Genomic DNA, 16,394 nt, shown 5'->3' with positions numbered 1-16,394 from the left:
TTGAAGTTTTTTTGGTTTATTCCTTCAACAAAAAGGTATGTGATTTAATTTTGAATATTTTTCATCATCCCATTTGAATGCATACACCAATTAAAGTGGATTGAAATGGTAAATATGCAAAAACTTTACTGTTTTTATGCAAATCATAAATCGAATCTTTATTTGTTCAAGTCTGGCTTTGATAGATAACAAGCTATTATTTATTATTATTTATTATTATTCAGAGTACATTAATCAGATGTATATTAGAAACATTTTATTATATGTTAGAAAAAAGAAAAAAGCAGCATAGAAATACTTACAAACCTGTAAAACGGGAATAAGTATGAGGAGTAAACAAAAAATAAATAACTAAAACTTTTCTGTTTTGACAATGTTTTAGTGTAAAAACATTAACTTCATCAAAAATCTATGGAAAAAACCCCTCAGGGAATGTTGGAGTTTTTGTGTGCAGACATGTCAAAACATTAAATATTAGGTAAGGTTCATTACATTTTTTTTAATTAAGGTGAATGTAAATAACAGCGTAATTTGTCACCAGTGTTAGAGGACATATAATTAGTATTATTAATAATGATTATATTTTATTCTAAATCCTGATTTATTTAAGAAGCCCAAAAAGCTTTTCACAGCACTTCAGTAAGGACATCATTTAATGCATAGCCATTGGGCAAAGAAAGTGAAAACTCATTTTAATTGGCCCATTTTGCTCTGTTCCCAAATTTGACCAATCAGAGAAGAGGAGGCGGGACTTAGTTGTCTCGCGGTGGCCCAGCAGAGGGAGGGGAGGATTCTCAGTCAGTTGTTGTCTGTTGCTGTTGGGGACGCAGTGAGTAGGAAAGGTCTGTGTGTGCGCGTGTGCATGGGTGTGTGTGAAAAGTGTGAACTTCCTAAACTAAACCAGACCACTCCACGCTTCTCCGCCTACTTCAGCGAAAATACTACCCAGTGGGACCAACACCAACAGGTGAGTTCGCCCTATATTTTCATGTTCCCAGGGCTTTAGCTTGATTTGAGTTAGAACCAAGTTGTCTTTCCCTGTGAAATCAGTGACTGTCAAACGGGCTCCCAGAAGATGGGTTACCGCAGGGAGGAAGCGCTAACAATGCTAGGCAACTTTCAGTACTAACTATATGGAGGAATTTTTTACGCTGTATAATTATGTCGCGGTTAAAATATGAAATGACCCGGTATTCATCCCGTTACGTGTCCATTTTGAACCTTTTCTCTCTCTATTAAACAGCAGCACTGCTAGCAGCTAGCCCGCAAACTTAGCTTGTTACTCTTCAGCTAAATTCCACTTTTCTCCTCTATTTTCCTTTTAATGGAAGCATTTAGCCAGCTGTATACAGCTTTGTTACGACTGGCTGAATTAGTCGCCGTGGGAAAAACGTTGGGACTCGAGTGTGCAATAACTTATAAGGGTTTACTAACTGTTTTACAGCCTCAACCTGACAGCATAGCATCATACTTTTCACAGGCAGGTGGTTTATAGTGAAGTACTTTGGACTGCTGGACTATGTCAAAGTCATAAATCAGAACAAAAACTATGTATAGCTTCACTTTAGTGTATCAGGAGCAACCAGCTCTTTACCTTAGCTGCTATCATTAACTCAGGGACTAGTTTAGTCAGTCTTGCACCACTTTGTTTTGTCTCTGAGGTGATGAAAATAAACTCCTTCAAGTTAGTCCTGTTGCTTGTACGAGAACTAGGTCACATGGAAACTTTGAACTGCAGACTGGATGGGCGCTTAACCAAAAAAACTGGTGCCTTCTGATTGGTTTCAGTGGACTGAACTGGCGCTCTTTTGTTCAAGAGGACATACAGCAACAGCTGCACACCCCAGTAACAACAAACGTATGAGTGTGTTTTCCCACGTGTGTGTGTGTGTGTGTGTGTGTGTGTGTGTGTGTGTGTGTGTGTGTGTGTGTGTGTGTGTGTGTGTGTGTGTGTGTGTGTGTATCTGTCGTGTTTTAGTCAGAATAAGGCTTGCAGGGTGTATTCGCAGCATGCCTGGCACGCCAGCTGAACTCAAGGTGCTGTTAAACAGGCAGAACAATAGCTGGTGTGGATGAATCCTGATCTCTGCTGGAACGCGCTGTCTTGTTTTGCATGTTCGTTGGACAGATTAGCCTAGTTGTGTCTCTTGGCATTTACGTGGACACTGGGGACCCATAGGCAGCGCTTGTAGCGTTCTACTGATGCAGCGTGGAGCAGCCGGTGGGGGACCATTCAAACAAGCAAGAACATGTAATTTACAAGTTTGCTTTGGCAGAACCTGAGCGAGCGTAACGTGTGTGCGTGCGTGCTGTGTGTCCCCGAAGATTGCATTTTGTATGTGACTGTGCAAACTTTTCTTCTTGTTGCAGAAAAACAGGATATGGTCTTGAGTACAGCGTTTATCAGTGGCATTTTTCGCCTTGTGGCTTTAACCTGCCTGAGTCTGGTGCACAGGAAAGCCTTTGTGTTGCAGCGCAATGTATCTTGTAGTATTTTACCACTGACTGACGCTTAAAAGAAGAAGAAGAAGCAAATTATAGATCTGACAAACAAAGGGATGATTTTACTCTAATTTCTGCAAAAACAAATAGCCATCACTCCCATTAGAAGAAAACCAGCATGCACCTGATACAAGGCCAGCAAGCTAGTGTTGATACTTCCCTTTGATGTGGGGAAATGCTTTGGCTGCAGCTATTTGGTTCAGATTACAAAGAAGGCATCAAACTACTGAAATCTGCTACTTTAGACTGCCAATGGAGCTGGAAAGCGAAATGTGATATTTGCTATAAAGCTGTTCCTAAACGTTTAAGTGAAACTGCTGGAAGCAGCATTTTTTATTTGCAGAACTCTAGCTGTATGTCAACAGATACAGTATGATGCTGCATTTGAGGTCTCACGGTGGGAGGACCAGATGATGCAAGTGAAACCATAAGATTTGTGTAGAATAAGCAGCTCAAAGCCTCAATAAACCAGTGTCCTCTTTGTTGCCTATACCAAAGTGATTTGTTTTTATGTTCTTGCGTTGTAGGCCTGTTGCAATAAACAATAAAAAAAAAATTGGATAATAGATTAAAATGAGCTCAGTCATTGCCATTTGCAATGCTTTATTTTTCTTTAGTCTTCAGTCCATTGTGATTTTTTCTCAACTTGCTCTTTTTTGAAGAACAGTTTTGTTTACAGAGACTTCATAATTCATTTTGTTTGTTGCTTTGTTGTTGTTGTTGTTTTTTTTTTGTTGCTATTTTGGATATTTAAAATGTCTCCAGTTCCAGTGATAAATCTTCATTAGAATTTAAAGTTTATTGGCTTTTGAGAATGTGTTCTTGCATTATTATGCCATTACCATTATATTACTTGAAAAAAGTCTCAAAACAATAATATTATCATTTATTGCAATAACTTCTGGGACAATATAGTAGCCAGCAAGATTTGTTTTTTTGACAGGTCTACTTAATTGAAGACCTGTCAAGTAAGTAGACCTTTGAGAACACATTGTCAAATGTGTTTTTTTAAATGAATTAAAAATAAGAAAAATAACTAATTCCTGTATATTTACACTGCCATGAATTGTGGTAATATTGATTAATATGCAGCGTCCTAATCAAATTAAATAAACCGATTTCTGCCAGTTTCAGTATTTGGCAAGTTTGTTCAGCGTGTGCTCACTCTAGGCTCAGGATATTTATGTTTTGATGCAAACTTTGCTTTTTTTTCTAATTTTACAGGTTGTATTTCCTCCATAACTTGTTTTTGTGATTATTATGAAAAAATAAATGATACACCAATAATCAGCTGACCGATAAATTGATTTTAATATTAAATAATCAGCTGATATTTATGTGAAACCGATCTTATCTACTTCAGCAAATATCTGAAAACCATTAATGAAAACAATAGTCATCCCACTGTTGCCAACATAGTGATTTTTGTCCACACATTTGGCAACATTTCAGATAAAAACAAAATCAGTATCGGCCAAAAATGGACTTGGCTGGTCAGGCTTTTTTAAACATCAATGATCGGCCAGAAAACTGCAATCTTTGCACCCCTAAAAAAATTAAAGTCAAGACTGAATTTAAACTAAGCAAACTGTTAGAGTTTTAGTATTCACACCCCTTTAACATGTCCACATTGGATCATATTACAGTTATTACATTTTATGTGTTTAATATAATGGTATTGGCATAATAATGCAAGAACACATTCTCAAAGTTCAATAAACTGTTTGGCACCTGAAAATAAAATCCAATGGTTTCCAATAACAGGATCCAAAACGGTGGGTAACCTCTCAATACAACTGAGGCCCCTACAGATCTGCTGCTGAACATTAAACTAACATCACCGTGACGACCAGACAGATCAAGAACATGCATAGAAATCTCTATTTATGTAGAAGTGAAAACACACCACCTCCATGGTGAGACACGGTGGTGGCTGTGTCATGCTGTTGGTAGACTTTTCTCCTGCAGGGATAAATTCAGATTATTGTGTTAGAATGGCCCCATCAAAGTCAAGACCTGAATCCACCTGAGAATCTGACAAGACATGAAAAGGTAATATTTGCAGATGCTTGTCATCTTTTTTTTTTCTCTTAAAACCAGACATGATTGTACAAAGGTTTGGCTCAGGGAGGCTGAAGACAAATTTAAATCATCACTTGGTAATGTTTTTAAAAAAAAAACAAAAAAAAAAACTAAATGTATCCTTTTGTTTTCCACTTCACAAATATACACTACTGTTGTCCCGTCACATCAAACCCCAATAAAATACACTTTGTGGCTGACACGTCGCACAGTGTGAGAAAATCTACTGGATTTGCAATGTTTTTGTGAACTTCAGCATGTCCCTGAATTCCTCTGATGTTCTGTCTTTCGTGCCCTTATCAGCTTCTAATCGGCCAGTTGTATATTCCCCAATGATCGCTGCTTACTCAGCCGACGCTGCCATCTGGGCTGGACAAGGGGGAAAAAAAATTAACACCCTCACTGGAGAGCCGCTAACAGATTTTGTGGGTGTGTAACAGACACAATCCAGAAAAGGTGTGAAAAACTATTTTACACTCCCTAGGAGTGGCCTAAAAGGCTTCAAGACAAGTGATCACCATGAATTATTTCATTACATTTTTCTAAAATCAAAGCTATTTTAAAAATGGCTTATATTTTAGAGACTACATTATCTTCAAAAGCTCCAGCTTTGCTAATACAAAGAGTAGAGCCAGCTTTTTATCCGTTTCTCACTTCTTCTCTGCTTTGACTGGAAGTCAGCATAACCATTCATTCAAGGTTATCACCCTCCAATGGAAAAGCTCCCCACCTTCACGAGCCCTTTCATTTATTTATTTATTTATTTATTTATTTATTTTTAACAAAAATCCTAGTTGGAAGAACAAGCTTATTGTCTTAAAAGCTTAAAAATGTTTTTACCACATAAAACCCCGAAGGTTCAATGTTCACCAGCATTAATGTTTCACAGCCTCCTGTTTTTTTTTTTTATTATTATTTCCCTCAAAATAATGAGTTATTTGTCTGTCGTGGACCAAGGCTGCGTCGCTGTGAAATACCAGCCCCAAGCTTCCTGTTTTACCCCAAACTAGCCGTCTGCATGCCGCTTTATTTGTCACTGAGAACAAGTGTGTGTACAACTGTGCTGCCTTGTGACCCTGCACACTTCCCACTCACGTTTCACTTTTTATGCTCACATCCTGTCAGGTCGGCGGCTGCTCTCTGTGAGTCTGCTGTACGGCTTTGATAAACTCTGCCTGGCTGTTCTAGGTTCTGTTTGTTAGGTGTAGATCGCCTCTCCGCTGTTAATGTATTTCTCCTTTTTATAATAATAATTTTGAAAGAATGTTGGGAGTTTTTTTTTTTTTTTTTTGACTTGCCACTTTACAAAACATTCTACAACCCTCTCGTCATTGCTATGGTTTACACATCAACATTTTACTCAACATATAACTTTGCATATAACTTTAAAAATTGGTGTGTGGCAATATTGGCTCAATTGGAAAGCTTAATCCTCAATTACGTCAAGAAGAAAAATAGCAATGTGTCAAATCTCTGGCAATATATATATTTTTTTTTCATTAAATCAAACGTCAAGTGCTTTTATTGTGGAGAACTAAACACTAATTAACAGGGGTACACAGATTGCAGTTTTCTGGACGATCACCGATCTCTAAAAAGCCTGATCTGCCGATACCACTTTTGTTTTTCTTTTTGTCTAAGAAATTGATAAATATAACACTTCACATCCAATGCCAGAGCCTTCAAATTTAAGTAGATTGGGGCCAATTTAAATAATTAAACATTAATCTAATTAACCAAACTGCTCAAATTGCTGTACATTGTTTTTTTGTTGTTGTTTTGTCTTACTCCAATGTATTGAGTGAATGAAGGCACAGCTATAATTTCAGAACAATCAGTACAGGAAGCGCTTTTATTTAGAAAAATGAGGCACATGTTTATTTAGTTATGAAATTATTTTTACAAAGTTATTTCTTACACAGTTTCTGAGATGTCCCTGTGGTTGGTGGCTATGAAGCTACAACTAATATGAAAGTGTTGTTCTAAACTAGAGCTGTGACATTAACACACTGATTTTGATTTATTGTTACAGGAAAAATAACACGTTAAAAAAATGAACGCATTTAATCGCACTGCGAGATGTGAACACATAAGCTATCTAAATAGATATCTGATATGTGATATCGTGAATGCAGCACAAGGAGTGAAAATAAACCACTATGAGCGTAAGCGTCACTATAGACGGCCAGCATTTAAAATCTAAAGCCAGAAAATAGCTGTGGTGAAACGAGGCGTCCTGACCAGGCGAAAGGGGAAATAAAACAGCTGAAAATGTGTTGGCGTTGCCATGACAACATGCTTTCAGTCCAGAAAGTTTACCTGTTTTTTACTTTGTTGCCTTTTGGTTCAGACTGTGGATGAGGTATTGAGAAAAATCCACTAAATATAGAAGATTTAAAAATCACATTTCCTCTAAAATACCAGTTTAAGTTGATGTTTTTAAACTCGACTCACCATCTCTACATCGTGCCAGAGAGAGTTAATACTGGTGGCAGAAAAGTTCTCCATATGGCAGTTTGCATAGAAATGATTTGTGCGAACCTCTTTCTTTGGCAGTTTGCATAGAAATGCCCAGAGCATCATGCTTTCTGGGACTCTGGAAACTTGGAAAGTCACAGGAGGAAAAGCTTGATTAGACCGTAATCTGGATTTGGGCTATGCTTATCTGTTCATTCTTTGCATTTCTGTCATGCCCAAAAAGTCAGTGCTGCGCACCACAGTTTTTGCTCTCAAGTCTTGCTTTGCTGACCTGCTGTGTGCTACTTGAACAGCAGAAGGTGTGTCACTTCTGCTCTGTGATTTCCACTTCTGTATTTATCACCGCTACACAATGGTGAGAGGCGCAAATATGCAATAATTTGCGTCAAATTTTAGCTCGAGTAGTTGACAGAAATAATCAGCTTGTTCTGTGTTACTATTTCTGGTTAGTTTTCACTCAAAAAAAAGGTCTGAGTTTTTATGTTTTTTCTACATCAGCCTAGAAATGTGTTCTTTATTGTTTATTGCAGTAAGATTACTCAGTCATATTATGACATTCGGGACACCCGTCACACTTTAGCAAGACATAAGGCAGAACAATATGACAACAGATTGGGTTGGGCGCACAGTTTTGAAACTATTTCTTTGTGAGGCAATTCTGCAAAGTTATTGCTTCAGTGCAGAAGCTAATTAAAATTAATCTGTTTGATGATTAGGATTTATAAGGAGTGGTTCCTGGACTGATTCTTAATTTAATTTGATACTAGTTTAACACTGAACATGCCTTTAAGCACCATTAGTTCTCTGCTGTCCAGGTTCCTTTTCTGTCACATTGTGTGCTGTTTTCACTTTGTGTAAGCACCTCATTTTGTAACTAAGTGTTGGTAACCACCCAGGCGGGGATACTAAATTTACAGTGGCCACCCCAAAAGCTGCATTTGTGTGTGTGCATGTGTGTGTGTTCAAAGAAGAAAAAAAGTGCTGATTATAGTGACCCAACAGCAGAGCCAGTGTTTGTGGAAAGTTGTGACTTGGTTTGTTTTGAAAAGAACCACCTCCATTTTCCCTCCGCTAAATGTACAGTTTGGTTCATTTTCTATAATAACTCGGCAACAATTTTCTTGAGTTTTAAACTGTTGAACTTATTTAGCGCAGAAATCTGGATTCAAATTCAAATGCATTGCAGCACATCAAGCTGATAGTTTTAACTGCCTTGCCTTCTTTAAAAGGTAAGGTGGTTACCTTTTACGGAAGGTAAAATTTTCCAAATTTTCAGTAGGAATATTTTTGCTGCAATAGTTTTATTAGGTTTGCAGACTACCTATATTATTGTATAAGTCAGGCACATGAAGGCTACTGGAAGCAGTATTCAGCAGCTTCAGACAGAGAATTGCCCCCTCACACTGAGTGAAGGAGGGGATGTAAGTGCAAAACAAATACCTGAGGCAAGGGCAAAAAGAAAGGAAGTAAATCTTTCATTAAGTAAAACTGACATGCTTTTGGAACTTTATTACACATCAAACTAGTTGTAGCAATGTACAACTCCCCACCCTGAAATTATTAGAATAATATAGCATACTTATTCAATGTTTTAAAAAATTCCATGTGAAAATTAAAACATATTCACTAATATAATGAGATTCCTTTAGAAGAAGGCCCACCACTGAAATGTTGCTGAAATGATTTCACTTTACAGACGTACGCGATCATGATTGTAGGACAGAAAAGAACATTTCCCTGGAATGCTTCTTAATCTGTTGGCCTCTAGATGGCATCTAATAGTTGGTAGACTCTGTTCGATTGGGGACAAAAATTGCAACATTTGTTACATTTTCAGGTGTTGCGTTTCGCTTTCACGTTAAAACGAACCAAACCCTTTGAAAGACTTGTTCCCCCTCTTGCCTGTAGTGGCGCTGCACCAAGAACCAAAGAATGAAATAAAACAAAAAACACAGAAGAAGATAACTTCTTCCTTCACAATAAGTAAATAAAAATGTCAGATTTTAGCAGTTCATCACAAGCTTTTGTTTTGGTTGTATTTACCCAGAATGCCCTGCGCTTTAATCCACTTCCTGTTTTTGGAGATGTCTCTGGCCCCCTTAAAGTTCACATTTGCATTCGAACCACAGCTTACTTCACTTCAACCAAATCGAGACCTAAGGTTTTTTGGTCACACCTCCCTAGTTAAACCAGACTTTCTAGGTAAATGAACTAGAGTTTGATTAAAGTGGATTAAACAGGATTGTGTGAACACACCCTTAAAACAAGTATTAAAACATTACTTCAGTTTTATTTATTTTGTAGAACCGAGTTGTTCAGAATTGTGACATTTACCATTTAAAGACATGATTTTTTTGCTCCTGCATCTTTACTAGGTAGCCAATAAATTTTTTGGGCGCAAAATGAACAGGTCACTTCAGCACTGCTGTGATTCTGACTTGGCCACCTATCTCTTTCAGAGAAAGTCCTCTTTGGTGACGATTGCTTAATGCCGTCCCATACACACATGCTGACAGAAGTTTCACACAAGAGCCCGTCTCACGCAGACATGGCTCCTTTGTATCTCCGCTGCTGTTGACATGCCGGACTTGGCAGAACAGAAGTGGCATTGAACAGAGACGTAGGAGGAATTTCTACGCCTAGAGTCCTTCTCTCTATTGCCAGTGGTATCCAGCCTCCTCCTTCTCTTCTCCAAATACCATCCGCCCAATTTTTTTTTTTTTTTTGCTGTCCTACTTACTTTTTGCCTTGATTTGAGCTATTGTTCTCTCATCACACTTTGAAATACCTTCCCAGTGTCTCTCTATCCCTACTTTCTCTGTCTCTGTGTTGATTGAGGCCCAATGAGTCCATCACTAGGGTCATTGACAATCCCTTTCTCATCAAACTGAACACTGGGAGGGTTTTGTCCCGACGCGCCAGAGGCCAGATGTGACGAAGGGAGTTTGTATTGAGCATGTGTAAAAACGAAGCACCAGGTCCAGCTGGATGAAACGAAGGGCATGCCGAGCCAGCAGTTTAACAGAGTGGAGTGCTGCTGTGAGGACGAGGAGGAGGTGGAGGCTCTGTCCTTCGTTTAGTTGTCACAAGCAACTGTGTAACTGTGTGTGTGTGTGTGTGTGTGTGTGAGAGAGAGAGAGAGAGGGAGCTGTGTGCTGCATTGTTTCTGAGCGGGGGCTTGTCTGAGAGCAACAACAGAAATGAACTGACACACGACTCGGCACTGACTCCCAAAGAGTTCTCCAGGGTGGATTGAGTGTTTGTACCGCGGTTGGTGGACCGCACTCTGTATGAGGTGGGATTAAAAGTATCAGAGAAACAACAGGGGGAAGCAAGACTGCCATTGTGGTGGCACTGGGCAGGTTTCCCCTTCTCCACCCAGTCTGCCCTAAATCCACCCACCCTCTCACCCCCCTGGCCTGTGTCCATATTAGGGCAAAACTCAGCCAACCTCCCCACAAGCTGAGCTCAGACAGTGGCCCCCTCCCCTCCTAGCACGCCCTGCTGTCACATTTGCTCTGGCAAGAGAGCCTGAAGGATACGCAGCTCGCCTAACCCAATTCAAAAGGCCACTTGGGCAGCCAGTCAAAACAGCAGAGGGATTTTAAAAAATGGATGCAAGAGTGCTAACGTCAGTTTGCCTGTTTCTGTGTAATGTCTGGGCTGTTGCGTGTGCCCGGTTGCCAAGTAGCTTTTAGTACATACTGCACATGCTCAAATTTAGTGTGCAATCACACCAGCTCTAATTTAGTCCACTTTAATCAAACTTCAGTCCGTTTGTCTAGTAAGTCCGGTTTGTTTGGTGAAGTGTGAACGTGTAATCAAACTCTGAGGCAGACCAAAAAAAAAGCAAACGATGGTCTGCCTAAAAACCTAGCTCTCAGGGTTTTCCCCAGGGTGTTAAAAGCCTGGTCCCCCACCAGGCTTAGTGTTGTTTGTTAAATTTAAATGGGTTTTTTTTGTATATTAGTGACAGTGACAGTAAAGATAGATTTGACGCATGGAATTACACCATCCCTGCACCTGACGGTCGGCCTCGCATACTATCATTTCCAAAAATTTGATGCCTGCTCATGCGAATCCAATTTTTTGAAACTTGTAACATTTTTCACTGTGGACCATGGACTATCCCAGCACTGCTTAGCAGGTTTTCAGGGAGAAACCCTGTAGGTCTTTGTATCAGGTGTGAAAACACCCTAAATGTTAAATCAACCTGTTCAGGGGTCAGAACTTCTAGTTTGTGTCTGTAATTGCACTGAGACTAGGGATGGCTGTGCTACCATTTTTGGGTGTGTTTGCCATAAATGACCACGGTAGCATATGGAGCTCTAGATTCTAATATCTTTGGCTGATCTTCTTTCAGTCACACAGACTCTTTTTAAACAGCCAGTTTGTGCTTCCCAGACATTTTCCAAGCTACTTCCAAACAGAAGTTATTTTGGTCGTCGGTGTTGATTTTGGTTTACCACAGGTATACAGTGGTTTGAATTGATAGAGTCAAAAATCACTAGGTGAGCACCTAAAAACATTACAACACTCTCAAATCACACACACAATTATGTATATATATTTTCTGTCTCCATTACCCATTAAATGGCTGTAGCATTGCATAGTTATAATCTAAAGATGGCACAAATCATTTGGTCAATACCGATACTGATCTTTGCTAGTTTGATTAATTAGCCGTTGAATTGACTTTTGTGTGCAGTCAACTGCTTTTAAACACACAGCTCGTAGCTAGTGTAATTTTAAAACACTATGACCTTAATAAGATTGACGCACTAACCTTGTCTTGCTTGTAAGCAGGGGAGAAGTCAGTCAGAGGCTGTCTGAGTGCAGCAGTAGGTTGGTCAGGGGGGAGTGTGGTCTTACTCTATGCTTCAAAGAGTGGGATAAAACATTTTCATCTGATTATAGAGCCTTTAAGGTGTAGAAACATTTTGATGTAAAGTTAAACTTTTAAACAAACTTGGCATAACCAACAAAAATGAATTGCATTCAACTGAACAGAACAAGACAGATCTTGTAATTTCATGGTGACACTAATGCTAGCCCTTTTACCAGACTGCTCTTTCAAAATACATAAATCTTCAAATTGCTGTCAGTGCTTTGAGGCAATAAGAACCAGCTGATGCCTTGACCTTGAATTCACAAATGGGCCATATAATCTTGTTTTAAGCTGTTTGAAAATGTCTTCACCTGCTTCTCTCAAATGGGGTTATTTTTCTTATTAACATTAGCAATCCTGAAATTGTCCTTCTGTCTAGCTTCTTCTGTCTCAGGGATTTATCAGAAGTATAACAATCAGATTTAGAGTCTTGATGATCCAGTGGTTATATCTTAAAAATGAGATGTGTGTCACAGATGACATTAGTTATGTGGTAAATATAAAGGTATCATTCAGATAAATACCAGGCTACAGGCAAAATAAAAAAGATCAATAAATCATGTCAGTTTTCCTCTTTTCAATGTTTTGAAGAGTTTTTTTTATTAATTAATATTCAATGTTTATCTTCTTTTTTTTTCTTCAAATCATTTTCATTTAGAATTTTGGCTATTTGTTAAATTATTTTTCATCTATGTTCTCCTTTTTATAATTTAGATTTCAGTAATAATTTATATTTGTTGTAAAATAGTCAGTAGTCATTTAGTTCTTGTGGACATGGATGTGCCATACATGGTGATAGAAGTTTTAATTGGACATTGTTGTCATTGATAGAGTTTAATGTGACAATAAATTGGAAACCACAGAGTTAGAATAACTAGTGTGAAAATACCTCTTTGTCTGTCCTGAACTAGAAAAAGAAGTGGATGGTCACTCATGTCATGTCCGCCTGCATCTTGTTGCTTCTTATTGGTTCTTTCTGTTAGGTTGAGTTACACAATAACAGCATGGACGCCAGACCTCCCCTCTCTTTTGCTTTCCAGGTCAGAGGTTGGGCCACCTTGTGGAAACTTTGTACCGTTTTCTGTGTTTTGAACGCTCACTGTTCCAACTTCAAATTGGTGATTAATAGCTCTAAAGATTTTAATGAGCAATAACTACACTTAAGCACTGAAGTTTAATAATCATGTTTAGTTCTTGGACAAATTCTGAAATGTGCTTCTACGGTATTTTGTTCACTTTGGACTTCGGCTGTTCTTTAGTTATAAAGTAGTGTGTCTTTCAGCTCTGTTGTTATATATGAAGTTGTTTCACTTGTACTGATCCCAAACACATATTGACCTGCTCTGAGTGTTAGATTTACCCTTATAGTAAAGCTTATTTTTGGAGTTCGCTATAATTTAATTGCAGAAAATCAGTATAATTTTATTTTATAACATTTTTAATAACACATATAACCAGAAAGTGTGTTATTCTTATAACACTGAATACAGAAACAAATACTTTAAGGATACTGTGGTACTTAAAAGCCCAGTAAGTGACCGCAGCTATGTTGATTATTGTAGAAATTCTAATCAACTGCCCCACTTCACACCTGCTCCCCCACTCAGCTCAGGAACCACCTTCTTTTGTCATCCAAAGTGTTGCTTCCAGATCGCCTTCAGTCCAGCATTACGTATTATTAGTAAAAGTTTAGTTTTATTAAAATTATCTTGAAGTCCCAAGGCTTGAAAATAGTGCAATTCCACTTCTTGTTTCAGCATTTGTTGGTGCTTGGACAATATCTTCTCTCAACTGTGTATGTTTCTACTTTCAGGACAGGAATGTAAACTACTTTATCTACAACCTTTGGACATGAAAGGTTTAGAATGTTTAAGACATTGGATTGTCTTACAGCTAAATGATACAAAAACAATGGCGGCTTGGATATTACTGTCAGCACAATGTTCCCATGCCTCTTAAGCCCCTTTTTCACAGGCGTAGCTTTAACCAAGTCTTCGCCAGTCAGCCATGGCTGGATTCATCTACATTTGGAGGTCCATGGTTCCTCCCTGTTTGGAACCACCTCAGGGTGCTGTAAGCCAGACTTCGCCAGGTGTTTTGCCTAAGTGGTTTAATTGGCAGCAGACTGCATTCGTTGACCAGCCCATGGCTTTACGTCACTGTAGGAACAAAAGCGTTACTCACGGAAGACTGAGTGGGGCAACCTTCAACAAACAAATGTACTGAGAGATTTCAGAGAAACTGCAATGGTATACACACAAAATGACACCTTCGGAGCATCGACCACAGCTCCCGCTCACTCACGTTCCCACATTCCTATTACCATTCCTGCCCATATTCATGCCCATTTAGAGGAACAAACTGCCATTGGAGACGCCCAAATTGGCTAGACCTAAACCAGACATTATCCGATAAAGCAAGGGGCTTTTGTGACCTTTAGCACCTTGGTTACCAGTATGTGTGTGATAGTGTCAGCATCAAGGACAGAAAAGTGTGTTGTTGGTTCATGCTATGTTGTATTAAACAAATTGTCTAAATTTGGATCTAGGGTGAAAAAAATGGGTATGTCAGAAAATACATAACCAAATGAAAGTAAAATCCAAAGCAAACAGCTGTCTTTGGACAGTTAAAGATTTGAGTTATGTACACCATTGTTTTACAAAACAGCATCGTTTCACTTCATTACATGTCAAAGAGTCATAAACACTTTCAATTGGTCATCGGCTGAACCAGATTCCTCAAACTGCAGATCAAGTTCAGCTGGTTCTGAGCTGTGCATCCATAACTTCCTGGTAAGCGCCTGAGCTATTTTTATTTTGAGAGTTTTAATCATTTAGTTTGTTATGCTAGAATCGTAATTAACTAAACCCCAGCAAACAGAGATAGGTGTTTTTGTAAAGCGGAAGTAAATCATTAAAAATATCCTGATAATAGTGCAGTAAAAGTGCACTTTACACACAGGAAGCTGTGCTGTGCTGGTGTGAGAACAAAGGAACTTAAATGTGGCTCTCACACATTACAGTTCATGAGGTTTTTTTATTCAAGGGAGTAGGCTTACAGGTTTCCTGTTTCACTCCATTATCATTTTTTTAAAAACATAGTGCTAGGTTTTTTTTAAACCAAATGAATGAAGTCAAATATGATCAGATTTGTCCTTGTTTACCCCTCCACTCACAGCTCACTGAGCTGTTATGAATCCATCATCCATCCATTCGCCGTTGCCAGGCAGAAAGGAATAGTGATGCGTCAGACACGTTTATTTACTACACTGGGGTTGCTGCTTCCTGACCCGTTCAGTGCTCTTTAAAGGTTAACCCATGTTTGAACTCTTCAAGGGTGTCGGCAGCCAAATGTGTCTCCTCCACCCACCCTCAACCACCCATTTCCTCCATCTTTCCTAAATACGTTTGTGCTCTTGTTTCTGTACGTACTGCAGCTAATCTGGGATGCTAGCTTGCTCTTTGCTGCTTCCCACAGTAGCACACCAGCTGTTGTTGCGTGACCGGGAGTCCTGCTGGAAATGCGCCTTTCCAAGTGGTTGACATGATGCTCATCCATGGAAAATAATCGATTTGTGGCTCAATCTTGCGAACATCAGCAGCTGTGTCACCATCCAGGGTTCCTGTTGCAAGTTACAAAGAGGGGAAAACAATGTATTTGGATCTAAGCACAATCTGTAAGACTGCAAGCAATTTTCTCTTAATCCTCCTCTATTCTTTTGATTGTGATTGAGCGACTATTTCCTTGGCTCTCTATTCAAGGAAATATGTTTACCACAAGATTATCACTTCTTTGAAACTCCCTGAATTTCATTCAATAAATCAATTGATCAGTTTGTTCACTCAATTTAACTTATTTCATCATTAATTCACAAGTACATGCTCTTACAACACCTGTTAATAAAAGAGTGAAAAGGGAGCCGGAAGAAGAAAAACCTGCCCCTTTCTCAATAAGTAGAATGTAAATTTTAGTGGCCATGTAAATGAAATTAACAATGTAAGTTGAAAGTCATTTAATTCTCCACATTATTAACTCACAGATGTATAAGACTTGATCATTTTACTCTTGTAGAGTGTTGTAAGGTAGCTGGTGGAGTTTAGGCGCTTTCCTATTGTAGGAATTTAAATGGAGCATTAACGAAAGAAAACAATAGGTTTGTTTTAGTGAAAGTGGGTCACAGTCTGGTCCTCCTTAGGAGAGCTGAATAAGTTGATTAAATGCAAAAGATCTTTATTCTTGAAGCCCAGAAGAATTTTTTTTCTTCTCAAGACAGGGTGTTAATTTTCCTTTTTTTAAAAAGTCAATCCATCTTTCCTAAAGCCACAGGAGATAACAGATGAAACATTAGTTATTTCCATAGGATATTTATGGCTGGGAAGTATGACAATAGTAGACTGTGAAGGATTGGAAAATGTTCAGAATCTGCCAAAACAAGGAGATATTT

At 38.7% G+C, this 16,394-nt stretch overlaps 1 protein-coding gene across 1 annotated transcript in view; it reads left to right on the top strand.

The window, feature by feature from the left end:
• The first annotated feature begins 793 nt into the window (after positions 1-793).
• fam49a (family with sequence similarity 49 member A) overlaps positions 794-16,394 on the top strand; it is a 32,442-nt gene continuing 16,841 nt past the window's right edge. Inside the window, exon 1 of the mRNA XM_015001905.2 lies at positions 794-967. The gene's annotated coding sequence lies outside the window, so the exon portion shown is untranslated. The remainder of the gene's footprint in view (positions 968-16,394) is intronic.

The sequence above is a fragment of the Poecilia mexicana genome, unplaced genomic scaffold (genome assembly GCF_051168715.1).
Source record: "Poecilia mexicana isolate PSO_F unplaced genomic scaffold, ASM5116871v1 scaffold_21, whole genome shotgun sequence".
NCBI lineage: Eukaryota > Metazoa > Chordata > Actinopteri > Cyprinodontiformes > Poeciliidae > Poecilia > Poecilia mexicana.
Note: the sequence above shows the minus strand (reverse complement) of the source record. Positions and strands in the feature narration are given on the sequence as shown.